The sequence below is a fragment of the Macrotis lagotis genome, chromosome 8 (assembly GCF_037893015.1).
Source record: "Macrotis lagotis isolate mMagLag1 chromosome 8, bilby.v1.9.chrom.fasta, whole genome shotgun sequence".
NCBI classification, from domain to species: Eukaryota; Metazoa; Chordata; class Mammalia; order Peramelemorphia; family Peramelidae; genus Macrotis; species Macrotis lagotis.
This window is the reverse complement of record NC_133665.1, coordinates 133,928,369-133,956,134: the sequence shown is the minus strand read 5'-3', so window position 1 is coordinate 133,956,134 and position 27,766 is coordinate 133,928,369. Positions and strand designations below refer to the sequence as shown.

At 38.5% G+C, this 27,766-nt stretch overlaps 1 protein-coding gene and 1 pseudogene across 1 annotated transcript in view; both read left to right on the top strand.

The window, feature by feature from the left end:
* EEFSEC (eukaryotic elongation factor, selenocysteine-tRNA specific) overlaps positions 1-27,766 on the top strand; it is a 305,088-nt gene that overhangs the window by 130,830 nt on the left and 146,492 nt on the right. The gene's annotated exons all lie outside the window — the stretch shown is intronic.
* On the top strand, positions 65-27,729 carry LOC141496177 (jupiter microtubule associated homolog 1 pseudogene; annotated as a pseudogene).

Genomic DNA, 27,766 nt, shown 5'->3' with positions numbered 1-27,766 from the left:
TCACTCTGCATCAGTTCATATTCTTCATATTTGTGATTTCTTAGTCATAAAAATTTTACAGTAATGTTCTATCACATTGATTCACTATATATAAATAATAAATATAGATATATATTGTATGTATGTATCTAGAGACCTATATAGATGGATATATTTGATTATATCTTATCAATTATGTGCATGTAATCAGTTTTTTTAAAAAACTCTAGAAAGTATTTATTAAATGCCTACCATATGTAAGGCCTGTTTTAGGTGCCAAAAGGGATGCAAAAACTGTAAGTCACAACCCTACTTCTCAAAGTTTATAATCTGTTGGATACACATGAAAAAAATTAATATTGCAAAGCAATAAATTGCAGGTGCTATCTGAAAGGTAACTTATGTAGGCATCCAGAGAAGGAGTCAGCAGAGGAAGAAATGAGTGCTTAAACCTCTTGAATCCAGTCAATCCATTGGGTAAAAGAAAGGCTTGGGATCCAGGTGATAGAGTAAATAATGAGGAAAAATAGAAATAAAGCAGTAGAACAGGGAAAAACTGGGAAAACATGATGAATGAGTGAAATGACAAGAGAACTAGATGGTAGTGGGGTTTCTTTAAGAACAGTCAGAGGATTGCTCTTTAGTATCAGGGTATTGCTTAGGTTGCAGTTGGACTTGAAGCTTAAGACCTGGAGAAACCAGACAGAAGGGATTTTTGCTTTCCAAGTGATTTGGAAAGAGTTTAGAGGAAATCATTCTGACTTGAATTGCAAGTAAGTGGGTAATACATCAGGACCTTGGACTAGAGAGGACCTGAAACTGGGCAAAAGAGAAGCAACCATAACATGGTATCATGAGTCACAGATAAATACTGAAGTCCAAGGAGATTAGCTGAGGCAAAGAGGGTGATGCAGGTATTGTATAGCTGAGCAAGGAAGATTCAGAGTCATTGTCATGGTGGAAAGAAGAACAACATTTACTTACAACTGCTAATAAAGGAACAAAATCCAGGAATCCAAGCTAAAAAATCTGGGTAACAAGGGGTGAAGATCTAGGCAGTGGAATTGGGACCAGCGGCCCAAATGTTGCTTGATATTAAATTCAGAGCTTTGTGGACATGTTGCTTAGGACCAAAAGTCATCTTGACATATTGTCTCCTGGAGACGAATAAAGAGAATAAGGAGCATGGCAGTTCCTAATAGAGGAACTAGGAAGACTGATCTCTTTTCACAGAATGCCAAGAAGAGAATGACTTGGAATGGGAAGGGGCAAATGGAGTACTTTCAAGAAATCTCTGAGAATCACAGAATTTTAAAATTAGAAGGAGCCACAGTGGCTATCTAGTCCAATCTATACCCCCAAAAGAGTCTTTCATGTAAAGTATCTGAAAAATGGTTATCCTGACTCAGCTGAGAGGTAACTCAATATCTCAAGAAGCAGCCCATTCTTCTTTTAGAAAAGCTAAGTATTAGGAAGATTTCTCTGAAATTAAACCTAGAGAAACTGAGACCAGTAGTGATTAAGTGACTTGCTCAAGGTCACACACACAGCTAGTAAATCTTAGTCTGAATTTGAATTCATCTTCCTGATTCTAGGCCCAATGCTCTATCACTGCACAATTTTCCTATCTGACATGAGTCTTAGTAGTCTATAAGCCTTTAGAATATTTTTATTTGCTAGTTGTGTAATACTTTTTTTTTTTTTTGGTTTTTGGTTTTTGCAAGGCAATGAAAAGACTACACAGTGACTGAGGCCAGATTTGAAATCAGGTCCTGATGACTCCAGGGCCAGTGCTCTATATACTATGCCACCTAGCTACCCCTGTATTTTATCTTAATACAACCTAACTAGCCTTAATAACATCTAAGTAATGATGCCTCAGCTGTGGCATAGACTTTGGGTTCTGAAATGCCACAGCGACAGAACAAAAACTCCAATAACCTCTACCAAGATAGGACCAGCCAGCACTCATCATGAGGAAGTTGATAAGTAGGATACAATTTCTTTGGCTATGAAAACCCACAAAACAAAGTATAAAATGACCCTTAGTTGAGTCTCTTTTTCTTATTCTACAGTGATGGTGGCAGAGAAGCAGAAAAGGGGACAAAGGGTCACAGAGATCTTAAATTCTTTAAAGTATTAACTTAATTGTATTTTAAATATGAGAGATCCTTCTCCAATGAACAGTGAACCAGTATATTAACAATAAATCCATCATATTAATTTATGAGGCAAAATTTCTTGAGATCATCAGTCTCACTCTCTTTCAGAGTCACCAAAATCCAGTGGCAAGATAAAAATTAGTGCAATGACATCATAGGGTGATGTCATTGGACCTCTTTGAAAATAAAGGATGAACAGGAACAGCAATCATTTAAAAACTGACATTCACATTATTAAAAAATTCTTAGATCAGAGAAAATGCTGCTAAGTGAAGCCAGTAGGTCAAGGTTCTCCTTGGAGAGAAAAGTAGGAGCATTTGGAAAAATTAGCTTCTTTGCATGCATAAAGGCAGGAGGAAATATCATTTCCTAGAATACCTGATTGTCTCAAAGTACTCATGATGAATATAAGCAAAAAAGACCATTTAGGTAATTGCAGCTTATGGGGCAACATCTGTTGCAAAAGATAAAGATTCAGAGAAATTCTAGTGACTTCTGGATCAAATTTCCCAAATTAAATTAACATATATTCTAAAGTCTAGGGACATCCATGAGATATGTTAATACAGAAAAATAGAAAAATGAAAAAAGACATTGACATCACTTTCCAACATTTTCTATGAGAATTTAATCAATATCTTTTTAAAAAAACCCAGTGAGGTCAAAGGAGTCCTGCAACTACTGCAGCCAGCAAGCATTTAGTTTTTCTATCAAGTGGAAAGAAAGACGTGCAATTTAGATATAGTATTTCAAATAAATTCATTTGCAAAATCTTATAGAGGATGGAAGATCTGAGTTCTATTTCAGATTCAGACACTTACTAGCTTTGGGACCCTAAGTAAGTCAATTAATCACTGTTTGCCTCAATTTTCTCATTTGCAAAAATGGGAATAATGATAACTCCCTTACAGGGCTACTGTGAGGATCAAATGAGATAATATTTGTTAAATGCTTTAGTACAATATCATACTATATAAATGTTAATAATTATTCTTATTGTGGTCATTATTATTATTAAACATCATGGGCACTTCCATTAAAAGGAGAATCAGAGGTTGATGAGTGTAGCATCAGCATTGTATCCTCCAAAAAGTGAAATTGATTAGAGTGTACTATTAGGAAAAAGCTGGTAAAGGACATGGGAATCATTTGAGAATCCCCTGTCTGTATGGAGTCATGTCATCAGCTGGATTAGTGCAGTGGCCAAAATAAATGCCAAATAAGAGGAAAGGATAAAAAGGAGAAGACAATATGTGACTTAAAGCAACTCCATTTCATCTGCTTAAACAAGCTGTCAACTCTGAAATATGGAAATGGATAAAAGTAAAGACATTGACTCTAGATAGCAACATTTTAAAAAGAAGTTTACTGATGCAAAGTGATCACAATAAAGAGGCCAAAAGAACTCAGGAAACCATCTTAGCCAGCCTGCATTTGATCTTACCAAAGAGTAAGATAGGATTGATGACAATAATGTTTGTCCTTTGTTCTCAAAGAAGGCCATGCTATCAGGGAGGTGACACCATGACATGCATGTGATTTAGATTTGGTTGAGGGGGGTGCTGTGCTAAGTCATTTTTCTCCCCTGAAGCCATCTTAGTCCAGTGGCCAGATATGGATCAGGACTACTGGAGATGGCCCTGGATGCAAGGCAATCAGGGTTAGGGAACCGTTGCTTTTAAATCAAAGCTCTTTGACGATATGAAGAACATGATTGCTAAGATTTTGAAGGTAAATAATTGTATGCTGAAATGAGGTGGACTCCTAAACTGGTTATGGCTTCTTCTGTCCCATCTTCGCTTCTCCCTCCTTCTCTGTTGATTATGATAGAATACCTGGAGAAAATTATAATATTCATATTGTGGTGACTATTATAAGAGGAAGTGATGTGAAACAGAATGATTAATTAGAATGACTCTGGAAATAGAGAAAAAATCTTGATTGAGAGAATTAGTTTTTATGTCTTTTGGGGGCAATGTTCAGGTAAGAGCAACCATGGTAGTGTTTCTCAGTTCTGTTTATCTGACCCCTAACCTCTGTCTTCTGACTCTAGTCTTGCATCTCTCAACTCCCTTCCTACTGCCTCCTCCACCAATAAATTGTTTCCATTTCTTATCATCTTTGACAATTTATAGGCATGTGCTAAAATCTCAGTTATTTAATTTGTGTTTCTTAGTGATTTAGAACATTTTTTCATACCTTCTAGTTCTTTTTATTTATGTTAAGACACAGATATATACCCCCAACAGTCGTTACATATACCTGCAATAGCAGCTGGTGAAGAAGCAGATCGGAGCTATTATGAAAAGCTGTGGGGTGTATTTGAGAGAATTGTCTTAGACTTAGAAGACTGCTCTGTTATTTATTAGATATGGGGCCCTGGCAGGTCATTTTGCCTCTGCAAGTCATAGTTTACTTTTATGTAAAATGGGGTTATCATGTACTGTTTTTGAGGAAATCATTTTGTAAGTCTTAAAGTGCCATAGAAATATAGATGGCAGTGGTAAAGATTGTTCCAAAGTCCAAACTCTGCCTTTATGTAAACACTTGTGCTGGGCATTATTCTGAATGAATCTACAAGCATGGCCCTTGCTATTTCCTATTGCATACAGAAGCAGCCTGTACTTGGCTTTTATTTCATGTGACCTCAGGAAGTGCCCAGTAACCAGTATCTGGAACTGGGAAGCCTTCCTTGTATGTAAAACAGCATTCTCTCAGCTCAAGTCTCCTACCAAGTTGCTTTGGTTCAGATGGAGACCTTAGCATAGGTTTTTGATGTGCAAGATGGATGTTTGGTTTGCAGCATTTGTTTGTTTAAGCATTACTTCTGCCAGTTCATTAGAACTTTTTTTTCTTTTAAAAAATATTTTGCTTGCCAAAGGTTATTTTGGATCTGTTTTTGTTTACCAGGTAAAATTGTTCTAGTGCAATTGAAAACAGAAACCTATTGACACATGCATGAGCTGTGGGTCTTGCATGCACGTGCAAGCACACACACATACAAATCCACACACACACACACACACACACACACATATTCTGGAAAAGAAAACTGATTGGACTCAGTGAACACACTGTTGAGAAGGTTCCTTCTAATTACAGGATGTCAGTGCTGCTCCTTCATGAAGACTGGGTACCTTTTTGTTTCAGTATTCAAGGTCCTGATAGTGAATTTCCAGTTGACAGAGAATAGAGAATGTGTCCTTTTTTTAGCTTCTTCCTTGATCACTTGTTTTAATATTCTGATGCCCTTAATTGCTGGGAGATGCAGTATTCCATAGAAGGTAATTTTCCATTGGAATGGCTTGAAATTTTGCACACAAAAGACTTTTTACTTTAGTGGACTCATAAGCCTTGGGTTCAAGGCTTAATCTTAGGCAAATGACTTCCCTCCCTGAGCTGCAGTTTCTTAATCTGCAAAAATGGGGGCAAGAGGCAGATGACTGACCAAACCCTTTTGACTCCATGACTTTCTGGAATGTCAGGGAGTTGAGAGTTAGTCATTTCTGTCACCCCTCATATTCCCCCCCCCCCCCCGCAAAGTTAGTCATTCTTGATAGAAAGGAACATTTTTAAAGTGTAGTTTTTGTTTCTCTTTTTTTAAAAATCGTGGCATATTAAACATAATCTAACCTTTTCTGGGTGACTCAGAATATCATTATGAACATTAATTCTTTATTGCATTCTAGTTTTATAGTACTGGTAGGGTTCTATTCTGCCAGACTAAATCACCTCAGGCGTCTGTGGTTCTTGTGTCTTCCCTTCACCCAACTGTCATGAAAGCACGATGGAACCCTTTCTGCAACTCTTGCTTGGAAAACAGGGCCAGTTATTAGTAACATGCCACTAGGCCATTGTGTTTGTTTTTGGAGATATTATACTTCAGTACATACCTTAGTGGGCTCTCATTTCACTTGACTTTGAACTGCATACCACATTATAGATGCAAAAATAGAAAGGATATTTTGAGAGTGGCAGTTGAAGAGAAAAATCAGGGGAGTTTGTAGAGAATTAAAGCAATTTTTGTAGCCAATAAAGAGAATATGTGAAAGCAGGTCTCCAATCTTCTCAACTCCCTTCTCCCCCTCCAGAGCCCTTTGGAGGAAATAGACCATGGGCTGTCAGCCTCTCCTTCTTAAGACCCTTTGTGTATGTCGAGCTTCCTGTATAATTTTGTATTTTCTTTTCTTTTTTTTTTTAAGGTATTTTTTTGCAAGGCAAATGGGGTTAAGTGGCTTGCTCAAGGCCACACAGCTAGGTAATTATTAAGTGTCTGAGACCGAATTTGAACCCAGGTACTCCTGACTCCAAGGCAGGTGCTTTATCCACTCTGCCACCTAGCCACCCCCTAATTTTGTATTTTCTTACTTCTCTGGCTCTTCTCTGCCTCACTAATGGATAAGGATGAGAGGAAGAAACAGTGGAGATATTTGGCTTTCTTTTTCCCCACACTGCTGGGAAAGGATGTCATTGAGTCTAAATCTCTTAACCCTACTTCTGATTTCTAGTGTCCTCAACTTATTATGGGACACTTCCTTGAAGATAACTTTTGTCTTCTGAAAAGTCAGCTCATTATCTTTTCTCACACACAGTTACTGTTTTGCAGTTTATTCCTTATAGTCCCTGGCTCTATGATCCTCCTATTTCTTCTATCTTGTCTTTTTTTGCATTATTACTAGATTTAAAAAATTTTTATCCAATACTCTTTAATCTCATTCCTTCCTCCCCAATCCACCTGACCTGCCTCAGACTAATTTTATAAAACACTGTTGTCATCATGCCACTTTTTTGCTAAAGAACTCTCTGTGACTTTCTGTTGCATATGATGTCAAATCCAAACTCCTGTGCCAGGCTTTCAGATGATAGAGGGAAAAAAAACAAACAATTTGACTCTTTTTAAAAAAAATCTTCTCTATTAAGTGAAAGGATCTTAAAATTAGGAAGACTAGAACTAACATTAGAGAGGAATTAAAGCACAAGTGAAGAAATTGTTGCTTTAAAGAATCTAGTTGCTTTATATAACATCAGTTCTCTATATCCAGATTTCTCAGAATTCTAAAGCAATTTGTAATCACTGAACCATTGTTCATAATTTTTGTGGAATTATAGAGAACAATAAAGTATTTAAAAATTGGAATTAGATATCCCATTTATTTTTTATTTTTATTTAATTTTTCATTTTTGTAAGATCTTGAGTTTCACATTTTTCTTCTTCCCTCCCCCCATGACAACATGCATTCTGATATAGGTTATACATGTACAGTCTTATTAAAAATTTTCCATATTAGTAATGTTGTGAAAGAAGAATAAGAACAAAAGGGAAAAACACAAAAAAGGGAAAAAAAGTATTAAAAAAGTGAAAATAGTATGTATTCAACCTCCATTGTTCTTTCTCAAAATTTGGAAGCCATTTTCCATCCCAAATCTTTTAGAATTGCCTTTGATCACTGTATAATTGAGAAGAGCTAAGTCCATCATAGTTGATAATCAAACAGTGTTGCTATTAAGGTGTTCAATGCTGTGATTCTTCTCAGTTCACTCAACATCAGTTCATATATGCTTTTCCAAGTTTTGTTAAAATCTACCTGCTCATGCTTTCTTTTTTATTATATAAATATTTTATTTGTTTTCCAGTTCTATACAATAGTAGTTTCTGCATATCAATTTTTGATAAGGTTTCTAATTTAAAATTTTTTCCCATACCTTCCTTTCCCTTCCCTCCCTCTTCCCCTCACAGAAGGTCATCTGATAATCTTTACATCGTTTCCATGCTGTACATGGATCAAAATTGAATGTGTTGAGAGATAAATCATAGTCTTGAAGAAAAAATAAAATATTAGAGATAGCAAAATTATGTAGTACATAAGACAACTTTTTTTTAAATTGAAGGTAATAGTCTTTGATCTTTGTTTAAACTTCACAGTTATTTCTCTGGATACAGATGGTATTCTCCATCGCAGATACCCTAAAATTGTCCCTGATTATTGCACTGATGGAATGATCAAGTCCATTAACATTGATCATCACTCCCGTGCTGCTGTTAGGGTGTACAGTGTCCTTCTAGTTCTGCTCATCTCACTCAGCATCAGTTTATGAAAGTCTTTCCAGGTTTCTCTGAAATCCATCCCTTTGGGGTTTCTTATAGAACAAAAGCATTCTATAATGTACATATACCACAATTTATTCAGTCATTCCCCAATCAGTGGACATTAACTCAATTTCCAATTCTTTGCTTCTACAAATAGCTACTCATGCTTGCTAACAGAACGATAGTATTACATCACATTCATATACCCATAAGTTGTTCAGCCATTCCTCCATTGATGAGATATCCCATTTTTATTTTTTTTAATTTTAATTTTTTTTAGGTTTTTGCAAGGCAAACGGGGTTAGGTGGCTTGCCCAAGGCCACACAGCTAGGTAATTATTAAGTGCCTGAGACCTGATTTGAACCCAGGTAGTCCTGACTCCAGGGCAGGTGCTTTATCCACCACACCACCTAGCTGCCCCAAGATATCCCATTTTTAAAAAAGAGTTGGGGAGAGGGGAATCTTTGATTTTACCAACTGATATAAGTTCTCAGCTAAAGTCTAGAATATATTATTAAACAGTTAGTTGGTAAAAACTTGGACGATAGCACTGAGAGCCATCATGGGTTCTCTAAGTCATGTCAAAGTGTCCTTTCTTTCTTTCCTAGGGTTCCTATAATTCTAGTACAGGTGAATACTGGAGATCTCAATGGGCTCTGGGTATCAGTCAGGCACTTGGCAGTCACTTTCTGCAGACAAGGAGCAATGCAGGCTGTATAATTGTAGAGCCAGATGTTTGTAATTGGTCTAGAGAGCCCATCCAAAGAGGGATAGTAATGGATCAGAGAACTCAGAGTTGGCAGGGACATTAGAGGACATTAGAGGTCTAATCCCCTCATTGTACTAAAAAACTGAGCTGCAAAAAGATGTGCTATTTGCCCGAGACCCTGTAAGTAATAGAGCTGGTAATTGATAAAGGTCTTCTAACTCCTGATCTGTTGCTCATTTTGTTCTACTCTCTTCTTGAACTCATGTCTACCTAATGGGAGGTTTCTAGTGGTCTCCTCTTTTCAGCATCAATCATCTGATGAAGATGCAGAATCTTGGCTAACAAATTTGTAGATATTACAAAACTGAAATGACTGATACTATGAATGACAGAATCCGAATTCAGAAAAATCTTTAGGGATCAGAGTTTGGGACTAAAGCCAACAATTTGAAATTTTAAATAGAGATAAATGTAAATTCCTGTGCTTAATTTTTTTTTTTTAAAAAAGGAGTTCAGTTATACAAATATAAAACCAGGAAGGCAGATTGGGTTAAATGATAGTACGTGTGTGAAAAGACGCTTATTAGTTGATTTCAAATTTCATATGAATCAACAGTGACATGTTTTAACTTTTGGCTTGTCTTCCCTCAGGACTTTTAGATTCTGAATTTTACTCCTTGGTTATACCCATTCAGAAGTTTCTTCTTCTTAGCCTAATGTATAAAAATCCAACTCTGAACCAGATGATCATTTCCTTAAAAGCAAAGACCATATTTTCTTTTTATCTCATATCTCTACATAGTGTAGAACTGTTCTTAGTAGTAGAAAAAAATAGATTTATTAGTGGAAAAAATAGATTTATTAAAGGAGATTTTTCATCTGGATGTCTTTGTGAATTAAAAAAATTGAATCCATGACAGAAGAGTTTTTTAGCTTAGGATGCTTGTATATATATCATGAATTCTTTGCTATTAGATATCTTCAGGTAGGTTAGAAGTCAGATAGGAAAATTCCTTAATCTTTTCCAACTGAGATTCTCTATAGTCCATGTATACTTATCTAGGACTCACATGAAGCACTAAGAAAAATGAGTCAATAGAAACATTAACAAAAAAGTTAACTTCTAGGAAAACTTCTTTTGAGAATATTGCCAATTAAGTTACTTCAACAAAAGGATTATCAATTTAGAGCTGGTTGGGATCTTTGGAGGTCCTCTGGAAAGGCTGACTCTTTGAAATAGTCTTTCAGCACTGGGGTTTGTTTTCACCAGACCACTCACTCCACATCCTGGAGAAATGTCTTTAAGCTCCTCACCCTTTGGAAAGAGCAGTCTTTTAGGACACCTTCCCTCATGTGTTTCCTTAAGTTTCTAATAGCAGATATTTGGAATCTCCCATATTCCTTAGAGCTTAGTCAGCTTCCAAAATGCTTTCTTTCCTATCTGATGTTTTGTTGGAAATCTTGATGTCTAATCTCATATTTCTGTCTCCTTTCTAACTTGTAACAGTGTAACTAACTGCTTATGCTTTTCAAACTATTTTAGCAAGGTCAGAGATAGTTTTTATCACAATAACAACATTACCCATTATTAATTCCTTTGACATGAAGTCCTATGTCGGGACTTCAATTATTGACCACCAATAGGCTTTGTTTTGTTTCGTTTTGTTTTTAGGTTTTTGCAAGGCAATAGGATTAAGTGGCTTGCCCAAGGCCACACAACTAGGTAATTATTAAGTATCTGAGTGCAGATTTGAACTCAAGTCCTCCTGACTCCAGGGCCAGTGCCCTATCCACTGTGCCACCTAACCACCGTGCCACCTAACCACCCCTCACCAATAGGTTTTTACACCTAGTTAGTATGACTTGGAAGAGCTGATGTTTAAGACTTCCCTAATTATATTCTCAGTTTCATTGTAGTAGTAGAAATACTAAGATCCTAATTAATTTAAATCATTATTGTAATTTCTATAAAACCAAGTTTTCAATGTGTTTTTCTTGCTACAACTCTGTAAAGCACATCGGATTTTGTTTTTCCCCATTTGATAGATGAGGCTCGGGAAAGGGAAAGGGATTGATTTTTCTGCTGCAGTCAATGGTTATTCTGACCTGGGCTTCTGGATCTCAGACCAGATGTATTTTAGAGGAACCTGATCTTGAGGAAACATTTCTCCCCTCCCTGTCAAAAGGGAACAGAGATGAGAAATAGAGTTTTTTTTAACACTGATGAAAATGAGAGGAAGCAACTGGATTTTTGCCTTTGCTAATTGTTCTGAAGATTGCCTGAACACAATGTAGAGAGACTGGGATGGAGAGTGGAGCATTTGGGAAGCACCATGTGAAACTCAAGCTTAGGTCACATGGTTGAGGCCCTAATAAGACAAATTGTGTTCATTATAAATGCAAAAAGAAAAGGAGGGGATGGAAACCGTTTCAAAATTTGTACCCCTTTTCCCACTAGCTTTGGTTTCCATGATTCCTCAGAATGTTGATTGGTATGGTAAGCAGCTGAGAGTGGTTTCTTAGCAGCAGCAATAGCTACATCTCAGTGCTTTCTGTAGACAAAAGAAGGAAAAAATATCTGAAGGGGAAAGCTGTAGCTTGAGAAAACCCTGGAGTATGCATCTCCAGAGACGAAATCAGCTCTAATTGACCTCCAGAAAAGTCAACACACAAGCCAGACACTATCGAGGAATAAATGAAAACAGTCACACTCTTTGATTACATCAGTTTAGGGATTTGTTAATTACATCTTCCAATTTCAGCTTCTTTATTTCTTTACTTAAAGGGTGAATGTCTGATGTTGGATCCTACTCTAATTAATAGGGCTTTAGAGGAAATGTGCTTATGTGAGTATGGGTACATGTAATGTCCTGTGTAGGCCAGAACTAATGTCCCTAACAATGATTTGCAGATTAGTAGGTTATGCCTCTGTCAGCACTGCTGGGCTTGGCCTAATGGTTTATTTGTTTAATTGATGATTGCTGGCATTATTTGGAATTCCTAGTACAATAAAACGGTGTTATAGCCCAGTTAATGAAGTTTGAGAACAAAAGTATAAACATAGGTCCAATTTAGCACTTTACAAAATTCATTCAACAGTCATGTATGTCATTTGCCAATTTTCCTTGAATCATTGTCAGATTGGAACTTTCCCTTTGTGTTATCGGAATGGCCAAGGTATCTTCATACACCTTTCTTCCCCTGCTCTTACCTTTCCAGTTAATTGATCTTTTTTTTTTTCTGACTAGTTACCGTTACCAAATGTCCAGGATTTATTCAGGAGCATCTGAGAGTTAAGGCCAAGGTCTCAGTTTTCTAATTATACTGTTTAGGGACACTAGTGAATGTCACTTTGTAAAGTCTCTTATACAACATTACTGTGTCCCAAATATTTTCCTGTCTGCTCCACCAATTTCTGACAACCTGAAAAATAGGACCAGTATAGAAAATGTCATCATGTCCTCAGCACCTGACCCAGTATCAACACATAGTAATCACATAATAAATGCTCATTGATCTACTTACTGTCCCTATGCAACCTTTGTGATATAGACTTAGCTCTGATGGTAATTCATTGTCTGAATAAATGTTGCAGTATCACTTTTCATTTTACTAGTTCCTTGGTAGTTTCTGGTAGAAGATGGGGGGAGTAGAGTCCCAACAGTAAAGTTCCTGGGATTGATGGTCAGGTTAAAGAGTCCTGAGAATAAATCCCTTGAAGAAAGAGGTAGGTATTGACAGTAAGTCCTTAATCATAGGAAGAAGTCTTATTGAGAATAATGACAAAACATTGGATTGTGGATAGGGTCTAAGGGGAGTAATCTTTTTTAAAAAATTATATTTTGTTTAAAAAAATATCAAGCAATTATTTATTTTCCACTTCCCTCCCTCTCTATCAAGAAAGGGAAAAAAAACAACAACCCAAGACTTTATAACAATTACCCATAGTCAAGCAAAGCAGACTCTCAGGGGAGTAGTCTTGAAGTGGTGGCAGCCTGTGGAGAGATCTGATAAGCAATGAATGAACCAATGGAAACCATTTCTTAAGCATTTCCCATTGGCAGAGGCTGATCTAAGCACTGGGGAGACAATGGAAAAGTGAGCCAGTCTCTGATTTAAAGAAACTCCCCTTCTAATGTCTAGAGATGACCCCTGGGCAGAGCAGCAAGGTAGACAGGCATGCATTCATATTCAGCGTCATTTTTTTTTAAAAAGATTTTATTTCTTTTGAATTTTACAATTTTCCCCTAATCTTGCTTCCCTCTCCCCACCCTCCACAGAAGGTGGTCTGTTAGTCTTTACATTGTTCCCATGGTATATATTGGTCTAAATTGAATGTGATGAGAGAAATCATTTCCTTAAGGAAGAAAAATAAAAGTATAAAAGATAGCAAAATTTCATAATAAGATAATTTTTTTTTTTATATTAAAGGCAATAGTCTTTGGTCTTAGTTCAAACTCCACAATTCTTTCTCTAAATACAGATGGCATTCTCCATTGCAGATATCCCAAAATTGTGCCTGATTGTTGCACTGATGGAATGAGCAAGTCCATTAAGTTTGATCATCACCCCATGTTACTGTTAGGGTGTAGGATGTTCTTCTGGTTCTGCTCATCTTGCTTAGCATCAGTTCATTTCAGCGTCATTTTCATTGGGGGGAAAAAAACCTGTCTTTTCTGGATGATGCCAAGGATTTTTTTAGGTTTTGGGTTTTTGTTTTTGTTTTTGTTTTTTTGCAAGGCAAATGGGGTTAAGTGGCTTGCCCAAGGCCACACAGCTAGGTCATTATTAAGTGTCTGAGACCAGATTTGAACCCAGGTACTCCTGACCCCAGGGCTGGTGCTTTATCCACTGCGCCACCTAGCTGCCCCTGCTGCCAAGGATTTTGATGGCAAGAACTTTTTTTTCTGGATCTTTATTTAGTATTTGTGGCTGCTGAGGAAGTAGAAGTTACAACTCATGATATTGTTTATTTTTCATTCTCAAAAGTGAGCCATGATATTAGGGAGGTGAAACCATGGCATGCAAGTGAGTTGGATTTAGTGAGGGCATGCTGTGCAAAATTACCAGCCTCACACTCTCCTCCACAGCCATCTGGGTCCAGTGTCTATACATGGATCAGGAGGACTGGAGATGGCCCTGAATGCAATGGGAGAACTCGACTGTTTCAATATAAGTCTTTAATAGATCTCAGTTTGACTATTGGAATTCCTATTCAATGATTAAAGTTAGGTGAAAAAGAGGCAGTTAGTTACCAAATCATATCTCTAAAAGGGCTGTGGTGAGCCACAAGTAGGGCCACTGGTCTAGGGGTCACTGTTCTTCCCAGGATTCTGGACTCCATCCACCAGGATCTGAGGACAGTTGTGTTAGAGGTTTAGTATGCTGGCTCCAGTTTCTCCTCTTGGATTGGGGGTGACAGTTGGTACAGGGGATGACAGGAATGGTGGCCCCTTCTTCACAGTGATTATTCTCGTGGCTAAAGGCTGTAGGACTGGGGTGGAAGCAGGGCTGATGGTTTTTGTTACTGTTGGACTTACCTATTCTTGTTAATGGGATTTTGTTGACACATGTATAAGATAAGCCTTCAGAATGTTTATCTGCTGTTTGGGGATCCTTTGCAGAGTCCACAAATTCTGTTGTTTCTTGAGAAAATATTTCTGAAATGGAAACATTCTCACCTCACCCCCACGCCATTGTTGTGGTTATAAAAAATGTTTGTCTCCAGATACCCATTTTGTTTGCCAAATGAAAAGTTTTAGACATTTGGACTTATTGAGACCTTACAAATATTTTAAAATGTTTTCTTTGAAATAAAATATTTACAGTTAAAATCTCCAGTTTGGAAATGTTTGCTCACATCTCTTCTTAGTCCTGCTTCTTCCCATACATATGTAGCTCTTAAAAGAACAAGATTTGTGGTTTTTTTTTTTCTATAAATTTTGTATTTTTCTTGTAGAAAGCAAGATGACCGACCACCCATTCTTGATTGTAGAGCAATAGGTATTCAAGGGACTTGAGAGAATCTCATTTAACGTATCATACCAAGTAAAAATCTTCTCTCCGCTTTCTTATCTGTATAGTATGGGGTTTAGAACAAAGGGTTCTCATGACCTTTCTAGTTCAAGATTCTGTGACTCTGGTCAGGAAAGACAGAAACTGAGTCATCTTCCAGGATCGAAAAGAGAAGAAGAGGTCAATTCCAGGAGGGAAACAACAAAGATCTGGTGTGTTTGGGAAATGTTAAGGAGTAGGGATAATAGTGATTTAGAGCTGGAATAAAAAAGGATTTCTCTTGCGAATTGTTTTTTTTTTTTTTATTTTTGCAAGGCAATGGGGTTAAGTGGCTTACCCAAGGTCATACAGTTAAGTAATTATTAAGTGTCTGAGGTTGGATTTGAACTGAGGTACTCCTGACTACAGGGCCAGTGCTCTATCCACTGTGCTTCCTAGCTGCCCTGAATTGTTTATTTTTTAAACTACTCTCTCAGGATTTCTGAGCAAGTACTAGATATTGACCATACCAAGGCATACCCTGGGATTCTTTATTTCTTTTATTTCTGACATTCAAGGTATTTCATTCCAGAGAAGATTTTATACTATATACCTTACCTTCCACTTAGTTGTTGCTGGAACAAACATAAATGTAGCACATAGATAGATTCTTAAACTTGTTTCCACCTCTCTCAGATCCTCCTGCATCCACAGAATCATTGGACCTACGATTTCACTGGTGTAGGAGCTCTTGGATGAGGTCACCACCAGCTTCTCTGAACCCTCTCATTTTACAGTTGCCTAGAGCCCTGAGAAGATAATTGTCTACAATCATATATGGAATGTGTCATAGATGGGACTTGAACCCAAGTCATCCTGGTCTGGAGGCCTGCTCTCTACTGTGCCACAGATGATGCTAAGAAAGCACTATGAAGGAAAATGCAGCTTTATGTAGGAGACTGTACCTTTATGTTCACATAACAGATTGAAAGGTGCAAAGAATCTGTAGTTTACTAATTTCTAGAGAGCGAAGAAACAAACTTGAACATACTCTTTAGGCAAGTGTTTTTTTGTTGTTGCTGTTTGCTTTTTGGTTTAGTGATTTGTTTATTTTTTCCTCTAAGAATAAAATCATACAGGACCCCTTTACAGATTCAAATACCAAGAAACTTTGGTCTAAGTAGTGAACCATCAAGTACATCCAACATGGTGCCAGATCTCTTTGGCAGCATCCTTTACATTGTCTTTCCTAAGATTCAAGTCAGAGAATCCATTTCTTTTAGTACTGGAGTTTTCTAAAAGCTCTTAGAAACCTTTGTTGGACTTTTAAAGCCCACCATAAGCTGATCCCTTCCTGCCTTTCCAGGCTTCTTTCATCTCATACTCCACCATGAATTCTTCAAGATCCAGTGCTATTGACCTCTTAATGCTTCTTTCCATACACTCTTACCTCTTGATTTTTAGTATTGTTATTTGTCCCCCATGCGTCAAATGTTCTCCTTATCTTTCTCTCTCCCTTCAGTTTTGGTGCCTTCTTTCTGAGATTCTCTCCAAATTCTCCTGTCTATATCTTGTGTGTACAGTGTTATTTGCACGTTGTCTCCTCAGCTAGACTGTCAGCTCCTTGAGAATAGGGACTTTGTTGGCCTCCCCCACCACCACATTTTCAGAGCTTAGAATAGTAGCTGACTCATGATAGGAGCTTCTAAGATAAATGCTTTTGGATTTCTTTGGGGATGATGCTATGTTAGAGGAACTGTCTTGCCTTGTGGTTAATATGCTGGACTTGGAGTTAGCAAGGCCTGGATTAAATCCTGAACTTAAGTGTCAGTAGCTAAGGAACTCTGGACAAGTCCATCTTTCTGATCCTTGATTTCCTTGTCTGTAAAGTGGTTGTAATGATATCTGTGGATTTATCTCAGAGTGGTTGTAAGACTCAGATGAAATAGTTGATGTAAAACCTTAAAACATGAGATAAATGACAGAAAGCTAGCATGGCCTTGTGTATGGGACTGGCCTCTGGCTCACCTCCAATCCCATATGTGACTCAGATCATGTCACTTAACCTGTCAGTCCTTGAGGCTACTCTGAGATTTGAGGTGCCTCCCTACTTTGGTTGAGGGAGTTTCCTCACTTGAGTCTTTCCTCTATTGACATAACAAGTATAAACCCTATGTCAGTAATAGGGGTATGCATTGTTATCAGGATGATCCCTGAAACTCTCAGAACTTTTGTCATCCTTAGGCATGGGAGAGAGATCCACCATTCATGGAAGAAAATCCAGTGTATAAAAACCCAGTTATTGCACAGATTATTATGTACAGCTGGATTAAATCATCAATGTATATCTTGGACAAGTGCTGAGAATGGATAACAATCTGGTTGCAGGATTGAGTAGAGGAGATTAAACTGGATTTGGCAAAATAGCCAACGTTTTCAGGATTCTCGATAGGATATCATAACAGAGATCCATCTCTTTAGCATTAATATTCTTCTGTTGATTGTATTTGGCTACAAATCTATAACACCATGATCTAGACAAGTTGAAGTGACAGATAAACCAAAGGGCAAGAGAAAGCCAAGTTGTAGAAATAAGTTGGAACGAGCATGTTACTAACAACAACCCCGGAGTATGTGACTGGAACAAGACACTGGGGGACAGATGGAGCAATCCCCTGGGCCTCTTGTCTGCTTGGAAGGATTCCTGGGAAACCATGAACAGAAATCCTACAACACCAAGTATGAGAGGTTTGAATTTGCATGGATGGGAGGGGGCAATGGTGAAGATCAGGATTCCACCAAAATAGATTTAGATATGGATGCGCTGAGGGGTCTGCCTTCTGACTCAAAGGATCTGAAGTGGGTAAGAGATGGAAGGCATGTTCTGATGACATGTTGCTATGAAGAGTGCTTGCTTGCCTTGCACAAAGTAGATGATTAAAAAATGTCTCTTAAGATGAAGATTCTGATCAGAATCTCCATGTAGTAGTAGGAGTAATTATAATAAATACCTGAGAGAGGTAAAAGGAACTTTTTATAACCATTTTCATATTTGGGCAGTCTTCAGAATTTCTGATCTTATTATTAAGCCTAACAGATTTAATTTTTTGTTCAGACTTGAACAATGAGACAGGAGTATAGCTATTAGTTGAGTTCTTTCTTTTTTTATAGTGAGCTTCAAAATGATGATCAAAACAAGTATTTCAACATAATGCCTGACTACAAAAATGAATAAAAGGATTCTAAAAGCAACTACCATATTTCCCCTGAAAAAAAGACCTAACCAGAACATAAACCCTAGCATGATTTTTTTCATGTGGCTTGTAATATAAGCCCTACCCCCAAAATAAGCCCCAGTTAAGATTGTCAACCAGATGGATGCATTTAGTATGACCATTACAACACATGACAGACATTGTATTATAAAATATTAATATTAATATATAATTAAAGATAAATTTTGTTGACATTAATATTTAAAATAAATGATAATATAAATTATAGTTAAGTATCTGTAAATACCCAGGCAAGAACCTATGGAGGAGAGGTGTATACAGGTGTATACAGGTGTATAAACTGATGAATTTAATGCTTAGTGACCAATCTCAGTACAGACACAATGTATGAATAATGTGTGTATTTAATGACATCTGGATGGAGAGAAAGCCCCACCTCTCATCATCACAAAGGACAAGAAAGATAAGATTGAATGTGTTTCCAGCATTTATGTTCCTGAAACCAAAAAAGCCTGGTTCACACAAATAGTTAAAAAGGAAGTGGGTCAGTTTAATGCTACCCCTTGTTTCATGAGGTGACAAGAGAGGTCCGCTAGCTGGATTCAGCCGATGCACACCGCACTAAAGGCATGAAGAACTTCCTTGCAGAGAAAAGAATGGGGCAAATAATGATTCCTGCAGGAATGACTGCCTGTCTTTCAGAAATCCCTTGAAAATAAGCCTTAAAGCATCTTTTAGAGGAAAAATTTTTGGACAAATATGTTATGAACTTCTACTATATAGAAATATGCATCAGTATATTTCATATACGTAATTTAGTAAAGTTATAACAAAATTTCTCTGTCTCCTACACTTTTAAATTTTCTTGAATTCTCTTGGTTTAATAGATGTTAATCCATCCCTGTCCACTTAGCCTTCCTTCTGTCCTCTTTTAGAAACTTTCATTTACAACAAATCTGTGTATCCCAGCCAAACTCATGAGTGTCTGATACTCTGGGAGTCAAATGCTTGTGGGGTTCACCTGGAGGTAGATATGGGAGCCAAGTGGCAGCTCTTGACTTAACGTCTTCAGATGGGTATATGCCCAAATTCACTTTTATTTGCAAAATTCTGTTAAGTTGAAGGTAGCATTGTGAATTGCTACTTTACCATTCACCATTCTCAGTGAACGTGATCTGTCTTTTGAGATAGAGCCGTGTTTCAATCGCTAGTCTTGCCATTCTCCATTTTTGTGGACGTGCCTCTTGAAGAGTATAGGAAAATACCTGTCACTATCTTTAAAAAGTTGCTTTTGGGGGCAGTTAGGTGGTACAGTGGATGGAGCCCAACCTGGAGTCAGGAGGACCCGAGTTCAACTCTGACCTTAGACACAATAATTACCTAGCTGTGTGACTTTGGGCAAGTTATTTAGCCCCATTGCCTTGCAAAAATAATAATAATATATAAAAAAAAGCTTTCCTTCTGAAAAGAGTCCTTGAATAAAGTGATTTCAACTTTATTCTAGCATCAGTATTTCACATAGACTAGCAAATGGTCAGTTAGCACATGGATTAAATGCCCACTGGTGTGCCAGCCTTGGGGTAAAAGGCTGAGTACAAAGAAAGGCCCAAGTCCCTGCTCTGCAGGAGTTTAGAGCCTAACAATACAATATGAGGATACAATATGAGAACACCTTGGGGTGGCTAGGTGGCGCAGTGGATAAAGCACCGGCCCTGGAGCCAGGAGTACCTGGGTTCAAATCCAGCCTCAGACACTTAATAATTACCTAGCTGTGTGGCCTTGGGCAAGCCACTTTAACCCCATTGCCTTGCAAAAACTAAAAAAAAATATGAGAACACCTTGTACAAGTGAAATATATAGAGGGTAAATTCAAAATAATCGAAGGAAGATACAAAAATAAAAAGGTCTTGGAATTTTACAGGACTTTAGGAAAGCCAAGAGGCAGAGATAATGAAGAAGAGGATTTCAGGCATAGAGGACAACCAGTGAAGACATTCAGGGAGAAACAGTAAGGAAGTCAGTGTCACTGGATGGCAAAGTCCATTGCAGCTTATAAAGCCTAAGAACACCAGAAAAGTGTATGGATGAGGACAGATTAGGAAGGACTTTGAATGCCAAACTGAGGCATTTCTATTTGATTCTGGAGATTATTGAATTGAGGGGCTGGGATGCCATGGTCAGATCATTTTCGAAGATCCCTTTGGCACTTTCATGGAGGCTGAGTTGGAACTGGGAGAGATTTGTGGCTGGAAGGCCAGAAAAGAGGCCTCTAAAATAGTGTGCAAGAGGGCCCTCAACCAGAGTGCAGTAGTATCAGAGGAAGAAGGGGATTTCTAGTGAAGTGTTATGAAGGCGGATATGAAGGGTGAGAAGTAATGGTGAGGCAGGGTGACTGGGAGGAAAGTGGTGTCTTCTCCAGGAGTGGACATGTTAGGAAGAGTAGTACAAATTCAGTTTTGGATGTGTTGGATTTGAGATACCTATAGGACATCCAGTTCAAGGTGTCTGACAGGCAGCTGGATATGCAAAACTGGAGGTCCACAGAGAGATTAGGACTAGATAAGTAGATTGGAGAGCCATCAGCATAGAGACGGTAATTGAGTCCATAAGAGCTGATGAGATCCCTAAGTGAAATAGTATACAAAGAGAAAAGAGTCCTGTGGGATACCCACAGTCAGGAGGTAGGACTTGGATCAAGATTTGGCCAAGAAAACAGAGGAGGAATGGTTAACAAGATAGGAGAACTGGGAGAGGGTAGTGTACCAAAAGCCTAGAAAGAAGAGAGTGTCTAAGAGAGGAGTGAAAAGAGAGGTGATACCCATTTATCAGGAAAGTTACAAAGAGGCTCTTTCCATATGGGTTGTCCTAAATGTCTCCTAGGCTCTCTGAGAGTCTGGGATTACAGTTGTCAGAGTTCTTTTGCTTTAAATGGCCGTTACCATTAGTGTAGTTGCTAATATTTTGGTCAAGAATAAACAAGACTAACTGGATCCAAGAGCTCTGCGCTGTCATCCTTGTTCCTTCTGGACCTCAGCTGGCTCCTTTACCACGTGAAGGAATTAGACTAGATGACCCGAGATTCTACTTCCTCTGGGACATGTGGTGATTTTGTGATCCCCTGTGATAACAGATACTCTTGGCATACCATTGGGAGTGACATGGCAGGCCAGGGCTCTCCTGCTGACGCAGCATCTTTTCTGGCATATGGTGTGCGTGTTGTTTTTGCACAGCTGGAATGAAGTTGGCCTGGTCATGAGCTCTTTCCCCCTTTTAAAATTTAGTCCGCTATGGATTAAAGGTAAACAAGGAAAATGAACAGAAAACCCTCCACTGATCCTATTGACTCCCAAAATAGTTTCTGTTTCTACTTGGCGGAACAGAGAAAGTGCCACCTTTGCAACCGCAGTCAATCTCTTTGGTGACTGAATGCCTCTTTCCTGCCCTATTTTAAGAGAGGGTATAGGATACTGTTGCCAACATGCCTTCTCTCTGGGCACCTTTCCAGCCAAGTCTCTGAGTAGTTTTTAGTGGCAAAAGAACAAGTTCAAATTGATCACCTGTTTGTAGTTTTCATAATTTTCAATTTGGCATTTTGATCAGTCTGTTTTTGCTAAAGGAAAAGCATCCGTATCTTATAACAGGAAACTCCTTTTATGATCTTTTCTTCAAGGCATTTTATTCTCTCTCTCTCTCTCTCTCTTTCTCTCTCTCTCTCTCTCTCTCTCTCTCTCTCTCTCTCTCTTGGCAAAACATGGACAAAAAGATCTCGTACAACATCTTATTAAAAGTTCAGCATAATTTATTGCCATTGGTTTGTTTACAAAATAAATAATACCAGACTTCATAATGTGGCCTTTAAAACAATTGCTTCTCCCTCCTTCCCTCCCTTCTTTCTAGGGTCTGGGATAGGGGAGGAAACATGGAGAAATAGCAAAGTGCATGAGAAATCATGTGTTACATACTTATTTCTTGGCAAAAATAAAAGTTTTAACTATTAGAGACTCCAGTTCAGTCATAGATCAGGAAGTTGTTCAGGGATATGTGGCAGAAAAATATTATGAACTTGACTGAATCCCAGAGTCATAGACTCTTAGGAAGCAACTTTAGAAATGTTTCATTTAACTCCCCATTCCCTCATTTTACAGATTCAGGTTCTCAGTGAGCAAGAAGTTGGTCAGTCCTTCCTATGGGTCAGGCATGGCTCCCTAGATAAGTGGTCCTTGACTGCTCACTGTTGCCCATCCCACATTGATAATAACCATGGCTTGTCATTTCTAACTACACCACATTTCCCAAATCAGAGTCCTTCTTGCCAGGAACACCACCACCATCCTAGTTCTTGAGCTCATCTCCTCTTGCCTAGATTGTAATCATCTCCTATTGTTCTATCTCAAGTCTAGACAATCTGCAGCCTCCAGAGGGGGGCTTCCAGGCAGTAAATTCCAAGGTGTCCCTGTTTTTTTTTCCAGAATGAGAGATGTTGATGATAATTAGCATCAAGTTTGCAAAGTGCTTTGTGTGGGTTATCTCATTTAATTTTCACAGCAACTTTCTGAGATAGATGCTATTATTTCCATTTTTCAGATGAGGTAACAGAAACTGAGAGAGCTTTTCACCCCCTGATGGCTTCTTTACCTTTCCCTGCCCTTGGCCCTTTGCTCCTCACCTATACAGCCATACTTGACCTGAGCTCAAGTGACATGTCTTGTGAAAGACAGCCTTTGACCCCCCCCCCCTTGCTTCTAGGATCTCCTCTACACAGCTGTTCATATGAATAAAATCTCCTACATTAAAATAGAAGCTCCTTAAAGGGTGGGTCGTTTCCCTTTTTCCTTTGTTTCTCTAGAGCTTCATGTGGTAATATTTGTTGAATTTAATGCATAAAGATCAGTTATAGAAAAAGTTCTACAGCAATTAGTCTGGAGTCTATTCAAGCAAGCCAGACAACTGGACTTAATACATTTTTGTTCATTGATGGATTGAGTGAGCTTATACTGTCACTTCAGTTATACTTGTATATTTGGCTTATCCCTACCAGATTGCAGGCTTTTTGGGGGCAGAGGACCAAGTCTTACTGAATCTTCTTGTATCTTACCCTGGACCTCAAACACTCCTCATCCCCTCTCTAGATGGGCCCAGGGCTCTGTGGTCCTAACTTTGACCACTAGGTGGGACCAGGCTCTCATCATCTGCCTGTCCTGCACCATGTATGTACCCCTCCTCCTGCCCTTCTCACCTGCCACCACTACCATGAAAGCATGAGAAGTGTGAGTCCTGTCACTCCTCTCTTCCTCATACTTATTCAGGATTATGGATCCCCATCTACTCTATCCTGTTCTATTGTGCCTTCTGCCTCCAGAAGTTAATTTGTTGTGTTGTTTTTCTGTTTCTCTTAGGTTTTCTCATTTTCTCTAGTAGAATTAAAGCTCTTTGGGAGTAAACTTTGTTTTAGCTCATATTTGAATTAATTCCTGGCCAAGTGTCCCACTCTTAATGGCATCTGACCCTTCATATGTGTTGCTAAATTGACTCAAGTGACCAGGAAGGAGCAGCTTCCCAGAGCGGGGTAGTTTGAAAGATGGATAAGATGGGAAAGGCTCCATGTTCTCAAGAGCTCAACCAGTGGTCTGGCTTGCTTGAATGGACTCCAGACTAATTGTTATAGAAGTTTTGTTGTTACTGATTTTTATGCATTAAATTCAACAAATATTTTTAAATTTATGTTCAGATATTTACCATGCTAGGCTCTAGGGAGAAAAACCTGAAATGAGCCAGTCCTCACCGTCAGAAGTTTCTGAACCAAAGGAGGATGAGACAAATACTCAACTAATTGTAATGTAAGTGTAGTCCTAAATGCAGAAGGGAGAGAATGAGTGGGAAAGCATTTATTAAGCCAAAATCTGTGCCAAGATCCCTGCTCTGTGCTGAGGACACAAACAGAAACAGGGAGACAGACCTGGCTTCCACTAGTCAGGGGAGATGACAGCCAAGGGCTGGGCTTCTGGTGAGGCCTGGGAACTTCCTCTTGGGAGAAGTGAGCATGTGGTTGGGTAGATCAGAAGAGAGGCTTCAAGCAGAATCTTAAAGGAAGGACAGAATTTTAATGGCCAGGGATTATGGGAAAGGCTATTCTAGGTTTGAGAGAAATGGGCAAAACCACCTGACAGAAAAGGTATCCTTGTTGTATGAAAAATTTGAAACTTCTCTCATTTATTTTTTCCTTTTCACTGCTTCTTTATACAGTGACATTATTTCCCCTTACCGTCATAAGCTGAGCCATTCACTTGCCCCTTTATGGTTCTCCACTCTTTATCTCACTGTCTGCCACCCTTTAATATCAGCCAAGCTATTCTGTAGTAGCTGACATTAAATGATCAAAAGTGGAAACCCAGCTTCCTTTGAACCAGACCCTGTTAAAGCTCTTATTTCCTTTTTCAAGTTGGCCTAGCCTCTGGTCTCAGGGCCATTTGAAAGGCACTGTTGTACACTGGCTAGCCTGGCTGACACATCTTAGCTTTGTGACCATGAGCAGACTTTTCTTCTCCCTTCTCTCTTTTCTTCATCCCTTGAAGAGGAGAGGCAAAGACAATTTGCTGATAATCAGAGGGGAGTTTTCACACTGCAACCACTTAATCAGACCAAAATAACACAGCAAAATCCAATTATTCCAGATCTTCAACATTGTTTGAGGTTTGTGGAAAATATAATTTAGATAAATGTTTCTTTAAAAAAGTTTCCCCTTTTGCTTCTGTGCTGTTCCCAACTAATATTTGATAGATACAAATGCAGTCATCATTGAACATTTAGCTTCATGTAGCCATGGTGTGGTGTAATTAATTGTCAATAATGCTGCTCTTGGAGAGGGTGGGTCTTTTCGGTGCGAGCGTGGGCTCCCGCCAAGTGTCCTGTGGGCCCTGCTGGCGGGGGGCTCACTGTGCTCCTGCTCCACCTGCGCTCCACTCCGGCCTCGCCATGACCACCACCACCACCTTTAAGGGTGTCGACCCCAACGGCAGCTCTCGGTATTACGTCCTCCAGGTGGTGGGTCTGATTTTACTTTGGGCTTTGATGAGCCTACAGAACAACCTGTGAGAAAGAACAAAATGGCATCTAATATTTTTGGAACACCTGAAGAAAATCAACCTTCTTGGGCCAAGTCAGCAGGGGCTCAGTCTAGTAAGGATAATTCTGAACCCTCTGGACTCCAAAGAAGAAACTCTTCTGAAGCAGGTTCTGGAGATTTTTTTAGGTCCAAAGGGAGAAGGTGATATGCATGAAAATGTGGAGGCAGACTTACAAATTGACCTGGGACAGAATGAAGAGAAATCTGTGCCTGCTGCACCTGTTCCCAGCCCAGTTGCTTCAGCACCAGCACCATCCAGAAGAAATCCACCTGATGGCAAGTCCAGCTTAGTCCTTGGTTAAATCTGACTTTTTTTCCTCCCCTTCATGCTTGTGAACTGCACAACTTGAGCCTGACTGTACATCTCTTTAAAATTTCTTTCCATTAAAAAAGCACTTTATGTACTACTGCCTTTTTTTTTTATTAGAACAAGTAATTTCCCATTTGTCCAGGTTGGAAGGCCATGAGTGTTCTCTATAGTAGATTGCTGACAGAACACTTTATGAAGCTTAGTGATATGTTTTCAAGAACTAAAAACTCAGTTCTAAATGTGTTAGTTTTTTTGTACCTAGATGGTTTTTTAAACTCCATTCTTGATCAACATTACCGATCAGTCAAGGCTCAATAAACCGATGTAAACAGTCTGAAGATACAGTTCTTCTCAGGCCCCCGAAACAAAGTTGACTTCATTCATGACTGTCTCTGGCTTCAGTCTAATTTATCTTGGAAATATCCTTTGCTATAAGGCATCCACACTTTGCCATACAAACTTGAAAGGAACCCTAGACCTCATATGCCTTGCTGACTGGAAAGCTGAGAAATCATCCTTAGATTTTTGAGCATAGGAATTAAACCAGGTAAAATTAATGTCTGACAAGCTGAGCCTAAGTTAGGGGAAGGAGTTGAGTGTCCAGTTGAATTTAACTGGATTCAAAAACAGTAGAGCAAGGGGAGTGAATCATACAGAAAATCGAGTATTCATTAAGGAATATATATCCTGCAGGGGTATTTTTCCTACAAAATGATTCCGTGCTGTGTGCATGATCATGCTGGTGCTTGACCATGAAGTGAAAGTCTCATCTTTAAAATGTGTTGTAATTTCATTCATCTGGGCTGTTTAAAGTAAACAACAGAGACGTTTTGAAAAAAAAAAAGAATGCTGCTCTTGGCTAGAAAGAGAAATCCCATTCAAAGTAACTTCAGACAATATAAAATACCTGGGAGTCTGTCTGCCAAGGCAGACTCAAAAACTTTTTAAAAACAATTACAAAACACTTCTCACGCAAATAAAATCAGATTTAAATAACTGGGCAAGCATCAACTGCTCATGGATAGGCTGAGCTAATATAATAAAAATGACAATTCTACCAAAACTAAACTACCTGTTTAGTGTCCTACTAATCAAAATTCCAAAAAAAAATTACTTTAATGAGTTAGAAGAAGTTGTAAGTAAATTCATATGGAGAAATAAAAAGTCAAGAATTTCCAGGGAGTCAGTGAAAAAAAGTACAAAAGTACAAAAGAAGATGTCTTACCAGATCTAAAATTATATTATAAAGCAGCAGTCATCAAAACTATCTGGTATAGGGGCGGCTAGGCGGTGTAGTGGATAAAGCACCGGCCCTGGAGTCAGGAGTACCTAGGTTCAAATCTGGTCCCAGACACCTTGGACAAGCCACTTAACCCCGTTTGCCTTGAAAAACCTAAAAAAAAAAACCTGTCTGGTATTGGTTAAGAAATAGAGTGGTGGATCAATGGAATAGATTAGGTGCAATAGCAGGAAATGTTTATAGTAATTCTTTTTTTTTAAGCATCATTTCATGTGCATACCCTTTGATCCAACAATACCACTGCTGGGTCTATACCCTGAAGAGATGATGAAAAAGGGGTAAAAACATCACTTGTACAAAAATATTCATAGTAGTCCTGTTTGTGGTGGCAAAGAATTGGAAATTAAGTGAATGTCCTTCAATTGGGAAATAGCTTAACAAACTGTGGTATATGTATGTCATGGAACACTATTGTTCTTTTAGAAGCCAGGAGGGACAGGATTTCAGGGGAAGCCTGGAAGGATTTGCATGAACTGATGCTGAGCGAGATGAACAGAACCAGAAAAACATTGTATACCCTGACAACAACATGGGGGCTATGACCAACCTTAATGGACTTGCTCATTCCATCGGTGGCAACAATCAGGGACAATTTTGGTGTATCTGTGATGGAGAATACCATCTGTATCCAGAAAAGTAATCATGGAGTTTGAACAAAGACCAAAGACTATTTAGAAAAAAAAAAGAACAACCTGGTATCTTACTATGTAATTCTGCTATCTCTTATCCTCTATTTTTCTTCCTTAAGGATATGATTTCTTTCTCATAACATTCAATTTAGATCAATGTATACATGGAAACAATGTAAAGACTAACAGACTGCCTTCTGTGGGGGGAGTGGGGGGGAAGGAAGATTGGGGGGAA